Genomic DNA, 14,876 nt, shown 5'->3' on the forward strand with positions numbered 1-14,876 from the left:
CGAGGGGTGGGTGCTGCTACGTGGCGCCGTCAAGGGGAGAAGCACCTAAATATAAAATAGCTGGCGGCATCCTGCTTGCCTCGGATTAAACTCTGCGCTCCTTTTCTAATATGCAGTGTCGGAGCTCCTCAGTACTCCAGAAATATAGTCTGAGTCCTTCTGAAGGCTGGGGTTGGCTATCAGGATTCCAAAGGAATTAACAGGCTCCTCTGAAAATACTGGGGAAGCTCAGGTTTTATTCAGCTTCTGCGCAGAAAATTTGTGGTGCGTAAATCTACTTTGCCGTTTGGATCTGAGATGATATTGAAACAGGCAAAATTTACACGGTCATCTTAACTGGAAAGGTCAGGAGTGATTATTTTCCTTTATAAAAGGTTTCATAAAAAGGTGTTGGTGGTTTTGCAGATGGAGTTGCCCGCGGAAGTTTGAGGGAGGAGCACAGGTGAACCCAATAAAGGGGTTTGATTGCAAGAGGGGAGGGGAGTTCGGTGTGATTAAAGAGGCAAAGTCGGGTTTTGTACTCACTTGGCTTGGGAAAGCTCTCTTCCAGAAGTGAGGGGGCCCAGAAGTGCCTGTCCCGTCCCATCTCGGAGATGAGTAGAGCAGATGGGGCGAAAAAGTGAACATTTGCGTTTGAAACCAGCAGTGTTTAGCTGCCGCTCACCTGTGAGGTGTCTTCCCCTTACACTGGCGATGAAAGGTTGAACCAACGTGGAGTTTGTTCGCTAAGAAATGAAGGTATATGCTGCTTTAAGGTAACACCCGGAGGTTTGCCCCTTCAGGGCCTCAGATGTTCCTGCAGCAGGTGCAATTCGGCACAGGTTTATGCGGGACGGTCCGGGGGAGGAGCGGGAGCCCGTGGCGAGGCTGACCCGCCGCGCACCCCGGACAGACAAACAGGTCCCGCGGTGCCGAGTCCCGGCCTGAAACTTTGCGCGCCGAATTCTGACGGATGATAGCCGAGACATTGATCCTCCCTGGGAAAAGGCCTACAGGTGGCAACTGGGGGTAAGGCACCACCAGCAAACACACAGACTCGGCGGCCGGTGCGCGTCGGTCCGGAGTTGGGATCAGTAAGTGCCGGGAGCGGGTTTGTCGGAGGCTCCTTCCCTGGCGCCGCGGAGCATCTTCCGCTCGGGCAGGGCGGGGGGCGCGGGGTGGGAGCGCAGCGCTGCCGGAGCGCCGTGTCGGGAGGGATGGAGCGGAGGAGCGCGGCCCGAGCCCCTGCCCTGTCTGCCCTGCTAGTCCTGCCCTGGGTGTGCTCGCGGCCGGGGCAGCGAGGCGGGCGGTGAGGCTGCGAGGGAGTTGGCTGCTCCATCCCGCAGGAGCGGGGGGCGGAGGACCGGCTGCCGAGGCAGGGATGCCCGGAGCCCTCGCAAATGCTTGCCGCCTTCTTTCCTGCCCCCCTCTCCCGCCCCCCAACCTCATTCCTCACCCCTCCCTCCCTTCTTTTTTTTTTTTTTTTTTTTCGTTTGCCTATGCAGGGAGGCGGCCGCGAGCAGCCGCTCCGCCGCAGCGCAGCTCCGCTCTGCCTGCGCCCCCCGCGCCGGAGCCGCGGCAGCGCGGGGTGAGCTGAGCTCCGCGGGGTGAGCTCCGCGGGGTGAGCTCCACCGGGGGGGCAGCGCCGCCGCTCCCCGCCAGGTCCCCCCGCCCCCGCGCAGCCACCGCCGCAGCCGGCGCTGCCCCGGCGGGCGGAGCGGCGCCGGCGCTGCCCCCGCTCCCGCACGGACCCGGCGGCACCGGGGCCGCCCCCGCGGGCCTCGCTGCGAGAGGGCGGCGGCCCCCGCGCCCGGCCCCGTCCCGAAAGTTTCCCGGTGGAAGGGGGTAAGTCGGCGGGGAGGGAGGGATGCGCAGGTGGGATCGCTGGCGGGGTGTGGGGGGGCCGGACTGCGCTGCCGCGGCTCCTCGGGATGCCTCAGCCCGGAGGCTCCCACCCTGCTGGGGCAGGGCTCGGCGGCCGGAGCTGGGAGAGCCTCCTCCAGCGAGGACGAACACCTATCTCCTCCTCTCCTTCCCCATCGGTCCCTGCCGCCAGGCAGAGGAGAGACTGTGACCTCAACTGTTGTCGTGCCGCTTTGACATGTAGGGTTGATTCGCAAGGGCTAGTGTACAAATGCAGTGTTTAGACTTTAATATCTGCATATGGTAATGGATAAAATAAAGGAACCCCTTAGTATTCCGCTCTTGTAATACTTGGCGCGGGAGAGGCTGCTGTTACATCTCATTTCCGAGCTCATTTGGGGAAAGCGGCGTGATGCTGGGTGCCTTCCCTGCTGTCTTTTCTCGAGTGCCTCAGCCTGTCAGGCACTGGGGAGTCCTGCGAAGGGGAGACGGGAAGCTCCTTGCCTTGTAACTGCAAAGCTGCGGGGAGACACCTTCTCGGGCTCGGAAAGCCCCGTGAACGCTTTGCGAGTGGAATTACAGCGGGAGTCAGCAGGGTGACCCCGGTCCCCCGACTCGTGGTAGGTGATGTGACTCTGCTGCCTGCCTTTTACACACCCCAGTGATTTTATCTATCCCTGTGACTGAGCCGAGCTCTGGGTTTGAAATGTTGTGCTAACTTGAGAAATGAACGGTGAGGTAGCTTTGGGGGCTGGAGCCTGAGCACTGTGAGATTACCTGGGGAAGAGCAAGACAGACGTGTGGGTGGTGGTGTCATCTGGGGGCACATGCCGGGAGAGGCAGACGCCGGCTTTCCAGACCCTGACGTGTTCCAGCAGTGGCCATTAATGACGACTGCGTGGATGTTAATATAGAGGGAGGGGCGTGGTAGTTCAAGGGGCTGTTGGATGCAAATCAGTTCCCATTGACTCATTTGGACTCCGCCGAGGTGGGGGGGAAAACCCCAGTGTTTGCAAGGCAGGTTGCTCCCACATCCCATCATGAAAAGTTAAGGTGGAAACATTTTCCTTGTCTGTTCCCTCCCACCCCCCGACGGGAGGAGGTTTCGTGACATGTAAAATTCTCAAACGGCTCTTTGGGGTGTCTGCGTTTTAAGCAAATACGTTTCTCACTTCGGCTGAGAACAGTTTTGCTTTCTGATGAGTGGAAACTGGGGAAAAAGAGAGATTTAAAAATAAAATCAGACTGTATAGTCGAAGTGGTAAAGCAAATGTTCTCGAGATCCCACGTAGCAAGCTGGGAATGAACGCAAACTGTTCTTGCTGTGTAACTCTTCCAAATTCAGTTCTCCCTGGAAGATGCGATCTCCTTCTGCTTCCCAGCAAAGCCCGATCTGCATGGCCGGTCAATCAGGGAATGTGCATGAGGTGCTGAGGCTCCTGAAGCAGCAGTGGGAGTGTGTTGGCACTGCAGCACAAGTGACAGTCTTGTCACATGCGGAACCCGGCACGGACAGCAACGGGGTGGGAATCCACCCTACTTTAAACATTTCGGTGTGCCAAAGCTTTGCAAAATTTAAGGCAGGTTACTCCCGAGTCGGGGACAACTGGCTCTCCCCTCTTGCTTCAGCTGCTGTGGATCTGGCAGGCCCCCTTATGCCACCCTCTGGAAGGCACAGTGACTGTAGGTGACACGTGCTTAATTTTCAAGAGAATGACCATAGACCGGTAAAGGGACCCTTAGATCAGGCTTGCTTATGTTTTTATTCAAAGTTTCATAGTGCAGCTTTTCATATCCTGCTTTGCCTGTAACTTCCAAATGTCAGTATGTGCGCACGTTTGGGAAAGTGTAAGAGTATCTAATTCCATTGGCAAAATGGGAATGGTTATTAGAGCAACCTGCTAATCATCTGACAGGTGAGTACTGATCCAGTGTGCACTTTGCAGATGACGAGGTTCAATCAGCTTTGTGGGACTATAGTTATTGTTCATTCATCCCCTGTCCACCCATGAAGCATCATTTTTGTGTACATGTGTTTGTCACATCTGGTCTCTAGACTCTGATTTTTCTATACCCTAATGGAAGTCTGAAGCACGAAGTCTGTTGAGTTGCTGCACTGTGTATCCATGCTGTACATGTATTTACTACTTGATAGGATAGCTTGGTGTCTCTTTGGGACAGCTACACTGCAGTGCTGGATAGGGACATGGGAACAGTGCTGTGGCGTGAAGCTTTGCATATGATATAAGAGCATGGATATCAGACAGAAGTTAGAGTTTGGCTTAAGTTCTTTTTCCTCTGTTTACAAAATAAACTTCCGTAAGTTCCTTATGTATTGTTACTGGCACCTGTAGACTTCAGGAACTATGTCTTTACTCGGTGGAATACATCCTTAAAAAGTACAATCTTTCAGGTGTCTCTCACTTATTTCTCCTTTCCTCCTTCCCATGCCTTAGCAGCCACATACACATGGAGATTTACCCCTGAATCTGTGATTTAAGTCATTTGTGAACAGCTTTAAACGTGGGACATAAGTTGTTATTAAAACTCTGCTTGTGGTTAGCAAACAGGTGAAGGAAATCAAACCACTAGCTTTGCACTTTTCCTTTCCTGGCTTTAGTAAACTTCTGGAAGCAATTATGCCTTAGCTAAAATGCTCTTATACAGGAAAACAGGGTGAATGTTAGCTTTCTTTTTTGTTTTGTTTTTATGTTTGCATCAGGGCCTCTGTCCAGCCAAGCAACAAAATCTGTAAAGAGGAAAGTAAATTTTGGTCTGAGTGCAGTTGTAACAGTAAGTCTGATACCAAACCCATTGGTTTGGCAAACCGAACCTTTTCACTTCATGAAGGTGGTTTTTGGATCTTCATCCAAGCTTGAAGTAAATTTAACAGACCTCTAGCAAAATGAAGCATTGGTTTTTTTTTTGTGAACCAGCTATTTTTCTCCTAAACTTAAAGTGCACAGATGAAAACTGAACTATTAGCCAGGTAATATGTGCTTCTTGGTACTCAAAACATGCAGATGGGTAACAGAGTAGTTGGAGCTTGAGATCTGGATCTAGCCAAAAGGCTGCTTGAGAATGAAAGCCAAGTTTGCTGGTTCTATACTATTAATAGTTTATGAATTCAGTATCTGAACCACAGAAAACAGTAGTTAAAGTGGCAAGGATTATTGCTTAAAATCCTGCAATCAGAGCTTGCTCTTTTAATTAAAAATAACTAATCAACTGATTGATGAAGGGGAAAAAAGTGCCTTGCAGGTATATATTCATTTTGCTGCTACTAGAGTATTCTATTTGATGCATTTGTTGATGTGAAATCTTTTGGGGAAAGAGACATCGAGTGCCTAAAAAGCTTGTAAGAGCACAACAGAGCAGGCTTCTGAGAGAGGAGATTCTCCTGCAACTTTGCATGCTTAGGTGATTTATTATAAGAGACTTCACAGTAAGTACTAACTCAGCAGCAATTGGAAGTGGTTTGTCTTTTGGCAGTTCAGGCAGTCCGTATAATCCTGTTGGCAGTGCCTCTGTGTGTTTCCTTGCTGTTAGGATGACATGCTGTTCTGTGGGGACTGCATACCTGGCTGAATTTTTTTTTCAGGCTGTAGCACAAAAGATAGTAGAACAAGTACTTTTAATTGTGGTGATAAACCTCTGAGTAAGAGCTAAAGTAATTTACAGTACTGTCTGCGTATATAAATCTACCTCTCTGAGCTTTTTATGACCTCTGTATATGCCCACAATGCACAGCTTTGGGTGTGGGAGAGAGAAGGGTATTCTTCCTGGATTCACCTGAGAAGGGAAAAGCCATTGGAGAGAAGGGTGACCTACAGCTGTGGAGTGGCTGTATCTGTCTTTGACCCCTGTGGATTCCCCTGTCATCAGAGATTCGACCTTGTCAGCGTGATTGCCCTGAGTACTTGGCTAATCCTTGAATTCCAGAATGGTTTGGGTTGGAAGGGATCTTAAAGCTCATCTTGTTCCACCCCCTGCCATAGGTAGGGACACTTTCCACTATCCCAGGTTGCTCCAAGCCCCGTCCAACCTGTCCTTGGACACTTCCAGGGATGGGGCAGCCACAAAATGTTAATGAGCATTCTTGGAGGTGCCGGGATGCAGCAAACCCCAGCACTGTGAAGGGGGGATGAGCAAGGGCACCAGCTCCTCTGCTCTCTACCTGTATTGGAAAGGCGGATGAAGGGGTTGATTGGTTTTGTTTGTTTGTTGTTTTGGCTTTCTCGGAGGAACTTTCTGTCTGCTGGGGAAGTCTTTGAGGGGGGTTGATGAGCAATTCCTGGCCAAGCAGACGAGTGGTGTATCTCAATTAGGATGCTGCAGCTGCGGTGACAGCACAGAGCTGGCATGGGCCAGGTGCCAGCCAGGTGCTTACCCTGTGTATAAAACCCTTACCTGGGCTGTGCTGGCTCATAGGGGGAATAACTGCTCTGAAATAACGCTCCAATAGGAGTTTACATTGGTGCCATCAAGATTGTAATCTTAGCCTGAAGGTGAACAGAGGAGTCCTAGGCTTTTTCCTAATTTTCCTTGTAACTTCAAACAAACAAACCTTGCCTGTAGCGGATGCTTGCCTGAGGAAGGGCCATGGACTGCTGTCTTTCTCCAGCTGATTTTGTCTGTCATTAATAGAATGCCCTGCAACATGGAAAGACACAAGTGTTGGTTCAAATAAATTCCCTGAATTTATTTGCAGTCTGAAGGGCAAAGAAAAAGAGCAGAGGGAGGTTCAAAGTGAAGAACCACAAAGGCTGTGGTTGTTTTCTGTCTCTGAAGTACTAGCTTATTTTTTATTTAGTTCATACGTTTCATTTTCTAACCTGAACAAACCACTCGAGGTATTGAGAGAAGAAACTGAGGTAAAAAGACAAATCTGACTGATAAAAACAGGTGGAAAGATTTCTGGAAGGAGTTTGGGAAGCATGTAAGGAGAAAAATGCTCCTGATAAAGCAGTTTGAGGAGCCATCTTAGTAAAACTGTAGCGAGTCCTTTCTAAGGTGAAGATCATGTTTAAGCACTGAAATGCTGCTTTTGCTGAAGTGATTTAATTAGTGAGAGAGAAACATACAGCCTACTACTTTCATCAGTGCTTTTATTTACTACTTTGGTAGTTAGGCAATCAGATTTGGACAAGATTTTGTGGCTAAAATAGTTTTGTTTTTCCAGAAATAAACATTAACACACATTTCTACTTAGAAGCAACCCAAATAATTCTGTACTAACTGACTTAGTACCCAGGTTATAAGACTGAATGTGTAAACAGCAGTGCTTCAGGCTCTGACAGGGCTGTGTGACAAGGGTTATTGGTATGTCCATATTACAGACTTCTTATTGTTGTGGTAACTGGGGAGCCTTCCTGCAAAGCCAGGTTGTTATTGCTGCGTTTACTTAATTCACGGGGTTCCTGCTCACGTATTTTAAGCAGATAAAATACTCCTTCTTGGTTTCCATTCACATTGTGGTTCAGTGTACAGCCATTGGAGAGTGTTGGTGATTTATTCCTTTGGATGAGATATACAACTGCAGTCTGTTGTTGCTCTGTTGTTGCATTATGTGTTGGTGCTTTTTACAAAAACATGAATATTAATCCCAGAGTGTAATTTGAATAGCTGATTGCAGAATTTTCTGTTTGCCTACATTTCCCCCCTGCTCCCCCATCTTTAGAAACAGTGCTTCTGTCTTCCTTTTGGCACTTCCACAGTTGCTCTTGGTAAGAGGAGATAACTCCTGTTACCTGGTGCTCTGAGTGTCTCACAAACCGTCCCATGGGAACACTCCATATGGGATAGCATTGGATCTGTGCCATCTCACAGCACTTGCATGGCACCAGGTGAGTGTATGATTCCAGATTTCTCTGATATCCATCTTATAGGGATGGTGAGGGAGGTGGGGGTGGGGAGAGGGGACAATCCTATTTCAAAGCTGACAGTTCCATTTAAATATAAGGATATTACTTGGACAAACAGCTCCAAATGTTGCTGGCTGATGAGCAGCAATAGAGGGATGATAATAAGCAGCTTTGTGCTCTCTCCTTACGGATCTTGGTGTTAACTTTGCCTGTTTGTAGGGGTATTTCCCTAGTCAAGCAGACGTACCAAGCAACACCCAGTTAACCTGCCCACATCACAAGAGATGATAAAATTTCAAGGATGTATTTTAGAGTAATGGGCAGATGGCATTGGGAACTTGGGAACTTGGCAGTTCTGGGTTAATGGCTGGACCCAGTCTTGGAGGTCTTTTCCAACTAGGACTTTCTGATGATTATTATTATGATTGTGGAGAAAAAGAATCTTTTTCTAAACAGAGAAATTAATTATGACCTGTCATAAAAACAAACAGTCAGGTATTCTGTTGATGTGGTTTGGGTGGTTTTGATTCAGTTTTCTTTTAGCTGCATTTTGTGTGTTTGCTCTAAACAACATATATTTGAGTGTGACCACACTCTAAGGTTTCGTTCTGGTGACGGATGTGCTGCACTTCATAGATACTCCTGGGTCTGTCAGGGACAGCTCTGGAACCCATCCCTCTGGCTACTGGAGCTCTGACCTTCCAGAGGAGCTGTTTAAGCTTATCTGATCTAGTTTTATTGGAATGCAGTAGCAGTAAGGCTGGCTGGGAAACGGGTCTTTGGAGAGGTGAGCGATGGGAGCACAGGGATGAGCTGGGGAGCTTTCCAGCTGAAGTTGGGAAAGGCCTTGTGAGTGCTGGGCCAGCAGTTTCTTCCTGAGTGGCAGCAAAGTTGCTGTGTCTCAGTTCTGTGCTAATCCACGCTTCACTTGGCAATAGCCAAGTTCCAAAGCTAAGCTTAAATAGGTATGTACTCATTAACCATGTAGGTGTTTGAGTTCTTGAGTGCTATGGCAGACCCTTATTCCCAAGAATCTCCACTGAACAGACATGTATTTATGGACTATGAAGAGTTCCTTTCTTTTTCCCTTTTTCCTTTCAATTTTTACCTTTGGGCAATATTAAAGCTTGAAATAACCTTTGATTTCTGGTGGTGTATCCAACAACACAAAATAACTTGTGTCTTTGTTCTCTGCTTTTGTCTGCAGAGGTTGCAAGTTTGAGGAAAGTATTTGTGAGGCAGCACAATGAAAGTAATTAGAAGACGGTGTATTTAATTTTTATTTTTGCATCTGAAAGGAATGGAAGCTAAAAATGAAACACACACGCTAATGGCACTAGGTCTTGACATTTATGTGCCATGTGTATGACAAGGAAAAAGGAACAACCTGAAGCAGAAATAGAGTGTTGCCTTTGAATTTTTATTCATTTTTTTTCTTTAGGTCCTGATAAAGAAAAAGGTGAGTAGAAGTTAATTTTGAAGAAGCACTGAGTGGTTTCTGAATCCATTTAGCTTATGGAACTTTAAGTTATTTAACACTCACAAATAGAATCTTTAAATCTCTCAAGAACAGTCTGAACTCTGTTACTCGTATGTCCACTAGCAGAGATTTGTTCATAATAATAAAATTGCTGCAGTTCTGATAGTCAAGGAACTTTGTGGTATTTGCCTATTTTACTTTTAAGTTGGAGGGCTTTTTCCCCTGTAGGTGCAAAAATCAATCACAGAGCAGTAGATAATCTTATTCCTTTACTACTTTTTCAGATTTTTTTTCATTTTCTGAGAGCAATGCCTTTCATTGGAATGCAGTTTGAATAAAAAACTTGCAGTTTGAATAAAAAAATAAACCATTTAGTATTTAATGTGAAACAAGGTTATTTACAAACAAACCTGAGTAAGATCTGGGTAAATGCACCTGGTGACTTTCAGAAGGTGGTTTTTGTTTTTTAAAGATGGGCACTCTAATAAAATAGGATTAATGACTGGCGAACCACAGGGCAGATCTTGAGCTCATAGGAATCACTTTGCGTGTTGAAAAACTTCAGAGAATAAGATACTGTGAACTCCTGTGCGTATGAAAATACAGTCTGAGCAAAAGTGGAGTGTATGGCCTCTAGGAATCCTCCAGCAGCCTCTGTCACAAGATGGTGTCTTTCTGCCTGGCAGCCAAACTTGGGAAGCAGAGTAGAGGGAGGTGGAAGGCTGTGGTGAACCATGGATGAACCATGGTGGATGTCCTTTCCTTAGCAGTTCACCTGGATTTCTCCAGAGGTTTATGTGCATGAGGGAAGTGTCACAACACGGCAGCTACAAGAGGGACAGAAGAGCTGGGCTACCACTGTGGTCTTTTTTTCATCTAGGAAGGTGGGCTGAAGGACGCTGGTGGGACTGAAACTGCTGAATAGATGAGTCAGGCTGCTCATGAATTTCATAATAGATGGAAGCTTTGTCCACTGCCACTGCAACCTGCTTCCCTTTTTGCTTTATTTCTTCCTGATTCTAACTTCAAACAGCAATGAAACACTGGAAGATACTGCCTATGTTTGCCTCATTGAAGGTAAAGGCCAGAGGATTATTGAAATCCCTTACAAACTCTCTTTTTTGGGGGGTACAATGATATCTCTTCAAGTCTTTGATAATGTTCCTGTTCTAATATCTTTGAAGGCAGATTACAAAAAGAAAATCTTCTAACTACTAAGGGAGTCTCAAACTAAAGGGAGCCATCCATCAGAGATATGGATGTTATGTCCTCTTGCCCTCCCACCAATTCTCAGGATAGTGACAAGTTTATGACTTGGGCTGTCAGCCACAGAGGCTGTTGCCGAGGGCATGAAATTCCAAGTTCTTTCTGAAGGTATCCTTGTATAACTCCTGTGGAAGAAATTAGCAAATTGTTTTGGTGGCACAACAGGTAACTAAAATGTTAAGGCTACTGCAAAATGAAGTCAGTCCTCTGGGCCACACACACCTATCACAAGTTGGTGCTTTTTTTAATAGAAAGGAATCGATTCAGGGCAATTATTGAATCTTTTCTCTGCTTTGAAAATAATTCTGAATGAAATTGAGGTTGACATAGGTTGTGCCAGAATTAGTCCCCATGTGCTGAGAGGTAGTGGTGATTTGGTGGGGGCATGTAAAGCTGATGGGGAAAGTATCATGTGGCTGGAAATTTCCTTTTAACTCCAACTTTGCATTTACTAATATGAATACTACGGTAGAATATTTCTATCTCTGTATTTTAGAGTGAAGTAAGTTTTTAATTTGTAGTTAAAACCAATAGCTACAGTTCGTTGAATCACAGAATGGTTTGGGTTGGAAGGAACCTTGAAGATCATGCAGTCCTACCCCCTGCCATGGGTGGGGACACCTTCCACTAGCCCAGGTTGCTCCAAGCCCCGTCCAGCCTGGCCTTGGACACTTCCAGGGATCCAGGGGCAGCCACAGCTTCTCTGGGCAACCTGTGCCAGGGCCTCCCCACCCTCACAGGCAACGATTTCTTCATAACATCTAATTTAACACCTTTCTCCTGTCTCTGTACACAAATCTGACTCTGCCTGTGTCAGTAACAATGTTACTGGGGCTGTTGAAATACTTGGGGTGGTCTAGTTGTCGTCCAGCCTCCTGAAAGGACAGAACTGAGGTCACTCGTAGGAAGAGAGTTGCTGAGACAAGAGCAGTTAGTACCTGAGGTTCTTCAAGAAGTGTGGCAAGTGGGACTGTGCAGTCTTGGAAAAATAGTGCCTGTACAAGACAACATCTTTGGAGATTGATTCATTACAATTATGTGTGTCCCTACGGTGTCTGCTGGAATTCAGCTTTTTGAGCTTTGATGTGACACCAACTTCTGTTTCCCAACACAGGCACCTACAGATGAATGGGTGCATGTGCTCCTGGCCCTTCTAAATAGATGGGCATTTATTCGTAATGCGAAAGAAATGAAAACTTTTTTGGATGAAGTGTAGTGATAGAAGTGACACACAAAGAATTTAGTGTTAAGACTGTAGATCCATCTTGTCAGCAAACGTTTGTTTTCAGTTCTCGTACTGCTATATATGATCTTTTAGCAAAATCAATTACAGCTTAATATTACATGGAAAATTAAGGATAATGAAATCCATCAGTAAGGTTATGTTGTGAGCAGACAGGCTGAAATTGTTGTTAGTGTGCTGGTTTACTTACAGTAATGCTGTTTCCCTTTCATTCAGTCTCCTGATCAAATTTTAACAGGAGGTTTGACATTTACATGACATTCACATCTGTAGGAACACTGTTTCCTTTTCCCCATTGCTCAGTTTTCTTTGAGTTAACATTCTGCTCAAAGCAGTGAGAGACATTGGAGAAGGGAGCCGATAAGAAATGATCACTGTAATAAATTGGCTGTGTTCTCGAGCCTGGCTACCACTATTTTAGACTTCTGGAGTGGTGGTGAAAAGGCTTTAACTGACAAATTGGTCGCAGATAGTGCCACAGAAACTCAGATTGCCTGGTTGTGGCCCCTTTGTTTGTAGTGTAAGTAATTTTGCAGGGTTAAGAATAATGTGCTGCTTGTTGCTGGTATAGATTTGGATGAGGCTGTGGGGCTCAAGAACTTGGGAAGGAGCTGGCAACCCGGGATTGGGCTGTGTACTCTGGAGCAGAGCCTGTGGGGAGCTCCAGCATGGGCCTGGCTGAGAGAGTGTGCTCAGGGGGCTTTGGCCCAGGAGGAGGGATGGGGTGGATAATGCTGCAGCCAGAGGGTACCAGCCTCACTTGCTGAGCTGACTGGAGTGTTGGTGACCTTGGAAACAGGGCAGGGATGAGCCATAACAGTGTCTTGTTCACAGCACCTCGAGGGTGGAGGAACGGTAAGAGCTCCAACTGTACATCTCATTTTACATATTTTTACATATATATCCACTCGTGGGGGCTTAAATGGGCTCCAGAGCCTCCTAAAAGCCACAGAGCAATTTTTAGTTTTGGTTCTGCACACTCAAATCAGAACTGATAGAGATGCTCAATGCACATGCAAGAGTTGATTTGTTTTCATGGAAAATGGTGGCATTCCTGGGCTGAGGATGTTTGTTGCGTGTAAAGGAAGAGCTTAACATGGAAGTTTTGATGTGAAATCTGAAGCAGTCACTGAAGGAGTGCAGCTGCCCTGGGCATTACCAACGCCAGGGTCAGAAGGATTAATCTAATTATATAATTGCTATATGTATATGTAAAGATTTGTTTTCAGATGCTTCTAGTGCCCAGTCTGAATGCCACAGCCTTTCTGTGGAGCTGTATGCCAGGCTTTTTCTGCTGTATGTATTTTTAATAATTGTGTATATGTTAAAACTAATTCTTAATTTCATCGTGACAATCTCATGTCTGTCAATTAGATTTAGAGGTCGATTTAAACAGTGCATCTACTTAAAAATGCATCCAAATGCAGCTACTTAACTATACATTTCACAAATCACAGGGTCTAGAGTTTCTGGTAGTGGCTTGTTCTCCTGTGGTTAGGATGGAACCATTTGGACATTTTAACTGATCTGTAATTTCAGGTAGACTATGTACTTGAATTTTTGTTAACAACAGAGAGTAAGGTTTGCTGATATGAAGAACTGCTCATATTTTGAGACCTTTCTTCCCCTTTTTTTCAGTCCCACTGCAAGGAGTAGCAAGTGTGTTGTTCCACTGATGTCGTTATACAGAAAAGAAAAAAAACCCCACAACTTTACTTTGTATACTTAAGAGAAGTGTCAGAGCCCAAAGGAATTGGCTGCATTGTGTAATGGTATCAGCTGGGAGCTGGTGAAGCACAGCTAATGAATTTTGGACTCTGAAATCAGTTATAATGAGGAACTCAAAATCTGGAAAATTGTTTTTGAGAGTTGATAGGAACAAAACCAGCACTTCTCTCAACGGCAAGGCTGGATGTTGACTCTTTAAGGTAGGTAGGCATGTCTAATGGCAAAAGATTGGTCATTAGATTTTAATCTGCTGAGATAGCTGTGCACCTTGGCTCCTTTGGAAATGGGTAGAGTTAGAGAGGAGGAGGTAAAAACTAGATCTTTTCAAATATGTAGTTAAGTAGTGGGCCAAAGTCTGGTTGCCCATGTTCTCTGCTGTTTCTGGATTTCAGCACTGTTGTATCAATATTTTGGATGTTCTGTTCCGTAAGGGTTACACTCGTCTTTCAAATAATGCAGGTTTTAGTTTCTTGTTTTCTTAAAAGTACCTGAAACTGAATTTGTTCTTGGCTTTAAAAAAAACCCAAAAACCATAACAAACAAAAACAACAACAAAGAAACCCAGCAAACCAAACTAAAACAACAATAAAAAGGAAAGAAACAAACAAAAAGCTAAAAAAACCCCAAACAAACTCAAAAAACCTCAGAAACCTCCCCCCAAAACAAACAGACAAAAAACCTTCCAAAAAAATGAAACAAATGAAAAAAAAAAAACAAAAAACCAACAACAACAGAAAAAGAAAAACAAGACCTCTTGCTGATTTTTAAACAAGACTGTGAAAAAGTAAATATGAAAGACTGGCCACGGACAGCCTTTAAAATAGAAACCAAAGCCTTGGCAGGGTGTCTGCAAGAGATCACATGTTATTAGCCAGCCTCCTATCCTAGAGTCCTACGAAGGCATTTCTGATGGATCTGCTTTGTTCTCCTGTACCCTACTCCTTAGTGAGCTCTGTTTGGTTTCTGCCTCTCCTGAGTGGTCATCTAGAAAATTGTTTTGTTTAAGTGTTCAAATGAACAAGTGTGTTGGTTGTTAAAATTCTCATAGGAACACAGTGCTTTAAGGGACCTTCTGGGTCACTGACTCTGCCTGACTGCTTCGGTAGCTGCCATGCTGAACATTCCCTTTTGAAAACAAAGCATGTCATGGTTAATATTCCCTCCTCTCGCTGAAAGGCTGATTGCTCAAATTACTGTGCCTCTCTTACAATTTGTGCTTATTTAAAACCTCTGTATTCATATTTGTTATTGTGCCAGCATTGTCCTTTTGCTTAAGTAGTTTCCTGCCCTCCTTGGTGTCCCTTGCTTCCACAAAGTGTTCTGTAGAGAGAAAGATTATGTTGCTTTTTGCCTGTGGTTCCCCAGAGCGAGCAACCACTCTCCTTTTGTGACATCTGCTTTGGTCCCAGCACCATCTTAAAAGGTGTGAGCTTAGATCTCATCTGGGGACCTG

The 14,876-nt window shown here is 45.6% G+C and overlaps 1 protein-coding gene across 18 annotated transcripts in view; it reads left to right on the forward strand.

Annotated features, from left to right (window-relative positions):
• The first annotated feature begins 772 nt into the window (after positions 1 to 772).
• Positions 773 to 14,876, forward strand: part of PCDH15 (protocadherin related 15) — a 696,943-nt gene continuing 682,839 nt past the window's right edge. For 7 of the 18 annotated variants that reach the window (XM_032694772.1, XM_032694771.1, XM_032694768.1 and 4 more), the window contains exon 1: positions 774 to 1,008. The gene's annotated coding sequence lies outside the window, so the exon portion shown is untranslated. The other 11 variants (XR_004358261.1, XM_032694780.1, XM_032694781.1 and 8 more) reach the window with 6 other exon arrangements.

This window comes from Chiroxiphia lanceolata, chromosome 8 (assembly GCF_009829145.1).
Source record: "Chiroxiphia lanceolata isolate bChiLan1 chromosome 8, bChiLan1.pri, whole genome shotgun sequence".
Lineage (NCBI taxonomy): Eukaryota > Metazoa > Chordata > Aves > Passeriformes > Pipridae > Chiroxiphia > Chiroxiphia lanceolata.